The 10,124-nt window shown below is 40.0% G+C and overlaps 1 long non-coding RNA gene across 3 annotated transcripts; it reads right to left on the bottom strand.

Moving 5' to 3' along the window:
- Positions 1 to 4,489: 4,489 nt before the first annotated feature.
- LOC110351333 (uncharacterized) lies at positions 4,490 to 10,019 on the bottom strand. Of its 3 annotated transcripts, XR_003492858.3 has the most exons (4): positions 9,801 to 10,019; positions 9,568 to 9,701; positions 6,525 to 6,650; positions 4,490 to 4,709 (listed from the first exon to the last, which is right to left on the bottom strand). It is a non-coding gene; the product is annotated as an uncharacterized lncRNA (long non-coding RNA). The 3 variants fall into 3 exon arrangements; XR_011805709.1 differs by having other exon boundaries at positions 9,523 to 10,019; XR_011805708.1 differs by having other exon boundaries at positions 9,568 to 10,019.
- Positions 10,020 to 10,124: the final 105 nt, after the last annotated feature.

Below are 10,124 nucleotides of genomic sequence, written 5' to 3'. Positions count from 1 at the left end.
AAGGGAGGAAGGGAGGAAGGGAGGAAGGGAGGAAGGGAGGAAGGGAGGAAGGGAGGAAGGGAGGAAGGGAGGAAGGGAGGAAGGAAGGAAGGAAGGAAGGAAGGAAGGAAGGAAGGAAGGAAGGAAGGAAGGAAGGAAGGAAGGAAGGAAGGAAGGAAGGAAGGAAGGAAGGAAGGAAGGAAGGAAGGAAGGAAGGAAGGAAGGAAGGAAGGAAGGGAGGAAGGAAGGAAGGAAGGGAAGGAGGGAGATGTATCCAAAACAAAACAAACAAAACCCTCTATCTAAAACCAAGCAATTGCATGGGTAATGTTTATATCATACCACAAAAAGATTAGGACTTTTTGAATATATAATTCCTAAGGAGGCTTCTAGGTGATATTCTTGCTGCTACTAGGTGGATGCCGCTGTGTGAATTCCTGAGGGATCACTCGCATCTATTACATGCCACAGATGGCGTGCTGAGTTACAGCTGCTCTTCCTTGCTTTAGCTCTGTAGGTACCAATCAATAGCAATTTGTACTCTTTGAGGAACTGCCAGACAATGGGATTCAAAGTAGAGCCTGATGCGAGCAAGTCAAAACAGCTTGGTATGCACACACAGACCTTCGCTTCTGTGCAAGAGGAGCCTCCCAGGAAAATGAACTTGTAGCTCTAGAATGAAGAAATTAAACAGCATGTTACTTCTTTAAAAAAAGCTTCATGGACTAAATAAGACAAACTTGCTCAAGGCAGATTCATTTCTGAAGTATTAGGCTCTGAAGACCTCAATCCAGACCTGGACTGCTTGCATAAAATGAATTGTTTTATATTTAGCAGGAATTAAAGGAATTATCCCCTATGGTCGCACAAAGGTCACCTGTATCACCCTGCTTACAATTTAAGCTGATAATTTATTGTCTGTTGCTCTATTATGTGGAAACATGTTCATTTCCTTTCTTAAGTGCTCAGAGATCCTCAAACAGGAAACAGAATAGCTGAGTAGTTTACAGCCCAATAAAAATAACAATTCAGCCTTCCAGTTGTTTGGAAAGAGAAATTTTATTATTTTATTCTCTCTATGCCTCTACAACCACAGAAACACTACGTACATTAACTCAGTGCCTTGGAAATCTGCAGGGAAACTACCTATTAAACACCTGCAATTGATACTTCGCTTATATTAGTATTTTAGTTTACTTTGTATTGCAATTGCCAACCACAGACTCGTTTTCCAAAGTGCATCAAATATTGATTCCACTTGCGCTTGCAAAACATCTACACAAGAAAATCTGAAGTGACCCTGGATTCATCAGAGGCCAAATGAAAGGGCAGGGAAGACTGGGAGGGAAGAGGCAGTGCAATGGAAAAGCTAGCTTTTCTGACTGCAAGCGCCCGGAGGCGCTCCTCCAAGCGGGGATGCCCAGAGAAGCACCCTGCCGGGCTTGCGGCAGTCTCAGGGACGAGCAGCAGGACGTGGCACGCTAAGGAAGGGGAAAATAAAGCAGCTTTTCCTGCGGAAAAACGGGCTGTCGAGGAGCAGACACAGGGAACGACTGCAGAAGGAGGCGCTGCTCGATCAGTTTGCGCATCACTGCTGAAAGCTGGCTGGGGTTCTCAGGTCTCAAGCAGCTAAATGTAAGTCTGAAGCACCTCGGAATTACACCTTTGACTCGGTTCTGTCTGATTTTTCTGGAGTGTAAGGTCGGTTCAGAAATTAAACTCAGCATTTTTTTTTTCTGGATTATTTTAATCCCTTTAAGGTACTGCTTTTATGTCTATCTAAGCTTGTTAGTGGTCAAAGAAATAGGCAGAGCCACCTGAATTCAGAGAAGCTGTGTAACAGACACAGCACATTACCATAAGACATTTCTCTTCTTGCCACCAGTTATAGTGGCAGATAATATAAATGACAGATGATAATATACATTTGCTGGGAAAATCTGTCTGTGAGCTAGAATTTAGAGTATTTATGCTGAAAACTTTCCTGATCCTTGAGATGAAAGAGAGGGAAATTCATAAAAAGAGAAGAATCTCCCATGTTTTAACCAGTAATATTACCTGGAACGGCAGGGCCAGAAGCAGCAGACAATGAAGAGTGAAGTTAACAATGTCGTTTTCACTAGGTTCGAAGAGGAGCAGAGAAATTCTTTAATCAACTATACAAAGTGATCTAACCATGATATTGATACTTTTTAAGGAATTGATGGAATTCTGCCTGGGACCCTTCCTGAAAATATACCTAGGGTGGCTTTCTAATCCCAAGGTCTTGAAGAGCTTTCTAAAGCATGTGAACCGAGGGACTTAAACAAATGTGACTTTACCCAAAACTCAGAAAGTAAACTAGGTATTATTTCCTCCCCCCCCCCCCCCCCGCCCCGTCCCATTCCGAGGAGCTGATTTTCCATGTTGCTTTCTTCTTCCATCTCTGTTGCATTCCTGAATAGTTTTCAAGTCTTGAGCCCTTGTCAGAGAGACTGTGACTTGGAGCAGAGATGACAACACCTTCTTTGCTTTTTCTACCTTGATACCTTGTTGTTGAAGCCAGTGTATATACAACAAGGAGTCCCTGGAGTCCCTGAGCCAAACAATCATAATATTGTGTATCTCCCTTCAAAGGTGTTTGCTTTCAGAATGGCTGGGGAAGAGTGCTTCCTGCTGTGCATTTTTCAGCTTTATATATGCTTTGACTACAAGTTAAAAACAGTGTTTTCTCTGTTACCATTACTAATCAGCATCTCTGGTGCTGGTGGCTCAAAAAGATAGCCAGAATATATATCAGAACATACATTTCACTTCTCTGTTATCACTGCCCAGCTCCCAGTATCAAACTGCTGGTCCTCAGGTGAGATTTTGGTTAGTTTTGTTTCATTTTACTCAGCAATTCCATTGAAAAGCATCAGCATACATAGAGAATATGCTAGCTTGTAAGGAGCAAACTCTGGGCCATGAAGCAATTTATCTGCCAGGTTTCTGAAGTGAAAAAGTGGGAAACGATGGTGAAGAGGCCATCCAGTTGGCAGTATCTGTGAGGATTATTTGGTAACAGTTATAGAACATGATGCCATAGCATAACAGCTTGGTCTCGTGTCATTCTCATTGGTTGCAGTGATAGTACCTATTTCTTGCACCTCGGAACATCGGACCTGAAATCTGCAGGTCTTTTGCAGTCGGAGCAGTTTGCAGGTGGTGCTTTATTCTTTGAATGTCACCTGCCAGAATGTCAATCCTATGCATGAAGTTTTCACTCGTAACTTGTGACACAAATGGTAAATAGCCATAAATGGAAGTGGAAGGCTTCCACAGCATATACGGAGTAAGCTCTTGCTAAATCAGGACTTGACGGCATGTTGCTTACTTGGCAACACAAACAGTTTCTTAAACAGAATATAATGATCTTTACCACACAGGCTAACAAGATTGTGGTGATTGCACATGTAATCTTACATGTAGAAGGATTAATTAACTTACTTATTTGTGTTAGAAAGACTACAAATCTCTTAACAATGGGCAAAAGTAAGAGTATGAAACATTGCTCCATATTAAGCACTTCCAGAAGGAAAAGACATATTCCTACAGAAACAAGTATAGGAAGAGTTTCTGCTGGACTCAGAGAATCTGTCACTTCCTGAACAAGAATTTAATTAGGTAATTACAAAATGTTAACATTTGATAATGTTAGTGTTTTAGATGGCTTAAATACATTTCCACATTCTGTGACTAACTTCCAGAAGATCCATGTCAGAAGTCCTTTTTTGGTTTGCATGTGGGCTTTGTTCATTCTGGGCACTGACTGCCCTGAAGTATTTTTATGGGGTAGTAGGAAGGACTTGTACTGCACAGTGCCTTCTCTCAAGTGCCCTCTCCTGCTGGTAAGAAGGAGACCACTGTTCTGCACAGATCTTTCTTGTCCCTAGCCTTTCTCTTCCCCATCCCCATCACAGCTCTCTTTACCCTTGAATCAAGTGACTTCCCATATGTATTTAATTAAAGGACAAGAACAAACATTGGATATGTTGATGGTTCATCATTTCATGCTGAATTTTTTGGTATTCATTCATTTTTAATTCCCACACAGAGAAGAATAATCTCACATCTCTACATAAACCCCAGCATGAACTCAAGTTAAGAATACTGAAATGTTCCCAGAAGATGTCCTCTGCAGATGTCCAGACTCCTAATGTTGGTAGCTAGTGTGTGCACAAAGAGTTATACACATTTTAGAGCTTACTTGAATGATTGAATCCAGCAGCTGTTAAACAGGAGTTATTGAACAATACTGAGAAAAACTTGAACAGTATATTACTTTCAGTCTTATTATCAACACAGCATTTATTCCACCCCTTTTTCCTGGGTGTATGAGCCCAGCCAGGCTGACTAATGAGAAGCTGTAATTTGTTCAGAAACGTATCCACTACATCCTGATTTCAGACATCTAGCCAAATCCTCTGTATGGCAGCACTTGTTTTGGACTAGACAGCAAACCTAACATGTATGCAGACCAAGACTTGAATACATTTTAATTCTTTTAATGTACATGGAGTGCATAATAGTTGATGACCTAAGAATGCAGTGTAAGTAAGTATAATGGTGTTCTTGCAATACATGCATAGCATGGCAATACATGCACAGAAGCTTTGTATATACCCTTGCGGACTGGAGAGGGCTTACTTTGACTCCCAGGCATTGTATTTTGTTTCCTCTCCCATGCTGGTGAGTCACATTCCACGTCCCTGTTAAGGCAATAGGAGAATTAGTTTCAGCTGCTTCCCCTGCTTGCTCCAGTCCTGACAGCAATGGAGCTCGTGAGCTGTGGCAGAGTGGGGACAAAGAAAGTTGCTTGGGCCCACATTCAGGTTCTGCCTCTTCCCCAGACTAGCAAGGGCTGAATGGGTAAATGCCCTTACTTTTCCATGACTTGTGGACTAGAATTCAATGTGCATGCCCAAGTGTTTATGGACTTACTTATTGAAAATAAGAATAACTGATTGGTCTATTCATAGTACTGGAAAAAGAAAAATTGCTAGTGATGCCAAGATACTCAGAGAATTGAAAGCTCTAATTTGAGTAGGCATATTGTTATAGTTTTGAAATGGATGCTTATCCTGATTTTCTCAGTTATCCGCAAAAATATTTAAATAAACTTTCCACATTTGAGGGTATGTTATTTTTACAAAATTGTCTTTCTCTGTTAGGTCTTTCTCTGTTAGGAAGGAAGGATCTTCCTTCCTCACTCCCTTCCTTCCTTGTTTTTCCTAATTTGATGCTTAGTGATGGGCAATTTTTTAAGTCATACCTTATCTATACAACATTGTGAGTTGCTGACATAGCAGTAAAATAGTTGCCAGTTATGAGAATTATTTTTTTTAGGGAACTTTTGCTGTGTGGACTCTGTAAATCAATTTGCATGTGAGTTTGTGTGAAAATGTCCCTTAGAACAATAGCCCTGTTTCATAATAATTAGAAGCTTACAGCTGTGGTGAAATATAGCCTTTTCCGGCGATTAAGAGTAATTTCCAGAAAACAACTTCACTGAGTTGTGATATCCACACTATTATAAATACAATTTCTCAATAAAGTTCTGCTACAAGGGAACTCATTTTCCTACAAGTCTATAAAAATACACTTTTTGACCTTTTCTAAACAGTTTGTAGCAGGGCTTACATAGAAAATCTTCCATTTGTGAACTCATTTTCATCGTTTATTGTGAAAGAAAGGACAGCTCAAGCTACTTAAAAATCTTTCATTTTGATTTTCTCTTTTATTTTTTTTTAACTCCAAAGTGACTTACATTTTGAAATGAGGTCATTAAAGCCAAAGAAAATGAAGTACTCAGAAGAATAAAATGCCTCATCTAGAAGCACTGTGTTTTAAAAATTGTTTTTGCTTTCATTTGCAAAACAGTACATAGATTGGAATTAACTATTTTCTTTCTATGTTTTGATTTTGATGTGCCAACATTTTATGATAACTTTTCTGCAAAATGTTTTTTTTTTTTTTATATATGTCAGATTAGCATTTTTCATTTGATAATAAGAAAACCATATGCTGTTCTTCAAATGATCACTGCACTTTGACAGTAATTGGAAAATCCAGTTGCATGCTAGAATAAGAATTTGAAATGCAAAATATGGCACCTTGGTGCATGGCTTAATTTTGTGTATCTAACTGCATTTCTATCACAAGCATGTACTGCATGGAACTGTTGTAAAAGTATGTTTCTGTCCAAAACTTAGGTATGCAAGCACTGAATTACAACTAGTAATACAAATGAAGGAGCAAAACTTGTTAGCTAAGGGTACTAACAGTTCTGCTGCTGAAGCAATGTTTGCAAGGCAATAAAAAAGAATATATATAATATATATATATATATATATATATATATATATATATATATATGTATATTTTTTTTTTAACAGGAAATAAGCATCAGGTCCATAGCAATTTTTTGTATATTTGCATCAAATCACATCTGGGCTGGGCTTCACTAACCAGCCTTTAAGCAGATTCCTTTGCAGTTTCTGTTATCTTGGAGAGGGGACACTTACGTTCACCAGGCCACTGACGCAGAAGTAATTACATGGCTATAGAGGACTTCTGTGGGAGTGATTTCTTTCCTGTGAGTCAACCAGACGAGAACCCAGTGTCCAGCTAAGTCGATGAAAAAATTGGATCTGAAGGCACACGAACAGACATCAGTATAATGCTGGAAAAAAATAACGAAATGTAAAAATTATGTCTCTTACAACATTGACTCATTTAATTGCAGAACACAAGTGAATTATTGTAAACATTATAAGGCCCAGAAATTAACAAGTGTTAATCACATTAAAGGTTGAAAATGCTCCTGAGCTGGATAATGTATGCCAAAGCCAGCCTGCAAAGTTGGCAGTCAGAAAGCAAATTGTTTTACTTGGAAATGGAGCAAACCGAGCATGTATTCTATCACTCCATTAAGTTGTTTTTCATTTTGCCACCATTTAAAGACTAAATCACAACAAACTATGGTAATTCTAAGAATATATTTAGCTGTTGTTTTCCTTGAAGGCATTCCAAGGATTTAATATCATTCCATACTGATAGTTGTTCCTTTGTTAAGAGATACGTAGCAGTAACCACTTAATGTACTGCAACAGAGGTCATTTACAGAGACCTCCAGTTTTGAATGAAATTTGCTGAGAGCAGAGCCACTTGTGGGACTCACATTGCTATAAAAGAGAATTTGAAGAGCTTTCTCAGGTATAAATACACCAACGAAATGCTAATCCAGGTGCTTGAAAAATTAGGAACTTATATATAAAAAAGGCTCCTTTTAGTCAGTTCTTGTGCTAGAATGTTTTCTAGTTCTATACATTCTCTACTTCTCTGGGCTGGTGAGTTTTTTAATTTAAAAAACAACAACAACTGAGCTTCTCAGGAAACAGTATGACTTCAGGAACTTGAGTTTTGCAAATTATTAAAGGAATCACAGTAAAAGAGGGATCATGAAAACGTTAGCCTGAAGATACTTTTCTAGGAGAGACTGACTTTGAATTTAAAAATTTACAGTGCTCTTTATAATCCATTATAATCTTGGTAGAGACAATGTCAAGGTGATACCTGAAAAAACAAAACAAAACAAAAACAAAAACAAAACAAACAAACAAACCTCCAAAACACTATTTTTCTTTATTTTTTAACATTGTTTATGTAGAGGAAATGACTGAAGACAAACACTTCTGGGAAACTGTCACTAGCAGTGCCTCTAAAACATGTATATTCTGGGAATTTCAGTGTTTGTGGCATTCTTCAAACTGATGTATTTTTTTTTCCAAATGGTGAATGCATTTCCCCTACAAGTACAAAATGTGCAGTCATTTCCCTGTTTTGGAGGCTAGTACTTTGCTTCTTCCTTTGATCCTGTGTATTCCTTTATTTGATATTTGGATCATCCATTGTTTCTAACACTTTCCACCTTTGTTGCTGTTTCCTCTTTGAATTGTTGCTGTGATAAATGTCAGTTACCCGATTCAATTTCAGTTCTCACTATTGCAGCCTATATATTGTGGCTACATTACTGGTAATGCCCAAAATTATTTAAGGTGTAACCACCTCATCTATAACTGTGCCTTGTTTACATTAGCGGTCTGAGAACTGGCATTTCTATACTTTCCTTTTGCTATTTAACATGCATTCTGATTGGAACAGACAGGCATAAATGTCACTATTTTCTGCTGAATTAGTATTTCTAAGAAATACTGGATACATTTACTTTTCTTTTAGTTTTTCTTCCATTGATTTCTGAATTCAAAACAAACAAACAAACAAAAACAACCAACCAACCATCAACCTAGTTCACAGGCTTAAACGCGTGGATGACCCTCTGGAAATATATTATTACCCCACTTCTACTGTTGTTCCAGAGCATGGGAGCACTAGAATTTCTCAAGCACTGGTATATTTAGGACTTTTCTTAAGGAAAAACATTTTCTCCTTCTTCCTTTTCAGAAATGATTTATCTATTAAATCACCCACTGTCACAAAAAGGCCAGCACTTGGGCTCATCTAAACAGGGAGATCCCTGCAATACTGGCTTTGCTGACATAGCTGTACTATAGACCACAGTACATAAGCTCTAGGAGATCTAACAGAGAACAGATGACTGCTTCCTTCTATCTGTTCTGCAGTACTGGCCCTCTGCCAGAATGTAAGTGACCCTTCAAGAGAGCTAAAATTCCTACCTGCTTCAGTGGGTAAGTTTATTTAAACTGTTAGGCCTTGCCTACTGTGGCATGGAGAGCATTCTGCTGTGAAGGTGGCGGTCACTCACAACGGCGTGGATGACAATCATATTTTAGTAGACATATTTAGTAGACAATCATATTTTAAAAATGCCATACACTGTCTGCCCAATCCACCAAGAGGTCTGCAGAGATGGCTCAAAAGTGTGACTGAGTTACTGCAGTTACCATTCATCAGGTGAGTCTTCCTGAGTCTTACTCTCATGAGTCTCACTTCATGAGCACTTAGACTATGTAATAGACAGAAGTATTTTACTCCTTGTTCACCTGGTCACCTCTTGTAATGCTGCTAGCATGTCTTGTTGAGCCTTGACACTCCGTCAAGTTTCTGAGCAGTTTCTGAGCAGCCTCTTTAGCGGAGACCTTGAGAATGCTTCCATGAAAGTGAGCCCAGTGAACTACCAATTTTTTTGTCTGCTCAGGTGTACTTACCCGGGGATTTCATAAGCACAAGAATGCCATTTAGGTTGCAAGTCTCTCTCTCTCTCTCTCTCTCTCTTTTTTTTTTTTTTTATTTATTTTTATTTTTTAACAGTTCTCCAGCCAACAGAGCTGCCCTGGCAAGAACAACAAAACAAAACACACATGCACACACACAACACTGTTGTGTGGACCTAGTGTGAAGCAAGCATTTGGATGGAAAATTTCATCTGATGTTTGACAGCCATAGGCATCTGTAAACACTGCTTTTATACTGGGAAATGTCAGACATCCCTGCAATAGTGCTAGCACCTCTGCGTTTATTTTAAGCAGAATGAACACTCACGTGAATGGACCGAGTCAATGAACATCCCTAGGAAACGCATAATACCTGACATTTTTTTTCAAAGTGAAAGACTGTTTCAGAGGGATGCTTTGCCTGACAGGAAAGATGCCTGGATGGAAGCTTGCATGCTCGGTTATCTTTCTGTCAGACCAGACTCTTTCTGTGGTACTCAACGCCTGCTGCAAAAACAAACAAAAGAAAACCCTTCTGTGAACTTGCTTATTACACAAAAAACTTGTTCGTGAGCAACACGGGGAAAAAAAATCCCTTCGCCTCACTTCAGGCGCTGCAGAGACAGAAGGTCTTCATGCGTTAATTCCTCCTTGCTCCTCTCTTTCCTCGCCCGCAAAACGGGGCACCACCACCCCCAGCGGGCTGGGGCTCAGATGCAGGTGCTCCTGGCACCCGCAGCGGGCTGTGCTCCCCCGGGCCGGCTGCCGGGGGTGCCTCCCGGGGCTACCCGTGCCTGCCGGGGCCGGCTGCGGCGCTGACAGAGCGTGATCCCCCCGCGCAAGTGTGCCTCGCTGGCCGCCCCTCTGCCTCCCCAGCCTCCAGTTACAGCCCTGGCAGGAGGCGGCGGCGCCTCGCAGGGCTATTTTTGG

The sequence above is a fragment of the Anas platyrhynchos genome, chromosome Z (genome assembly GCF_047663525.1).
Source record: "Anas platyrhynchos isolate ZD024472 breed Pekin duck chromosome Z, IASCAAS_PekinDuck_T2T, whole genome shotgun sequence".
Classification (NCBI taxonomy): Eukaryota; Metazoa; Chordata; class Aves; order Anseriformes; family Anatidae; genus Anas; species Anas platyrhynchos.
The sequence above is the reverse complement of the archived record's forward strand: the minus strand, read 5'-3'. Positions and strand labels throughout refer to the sequence as shown.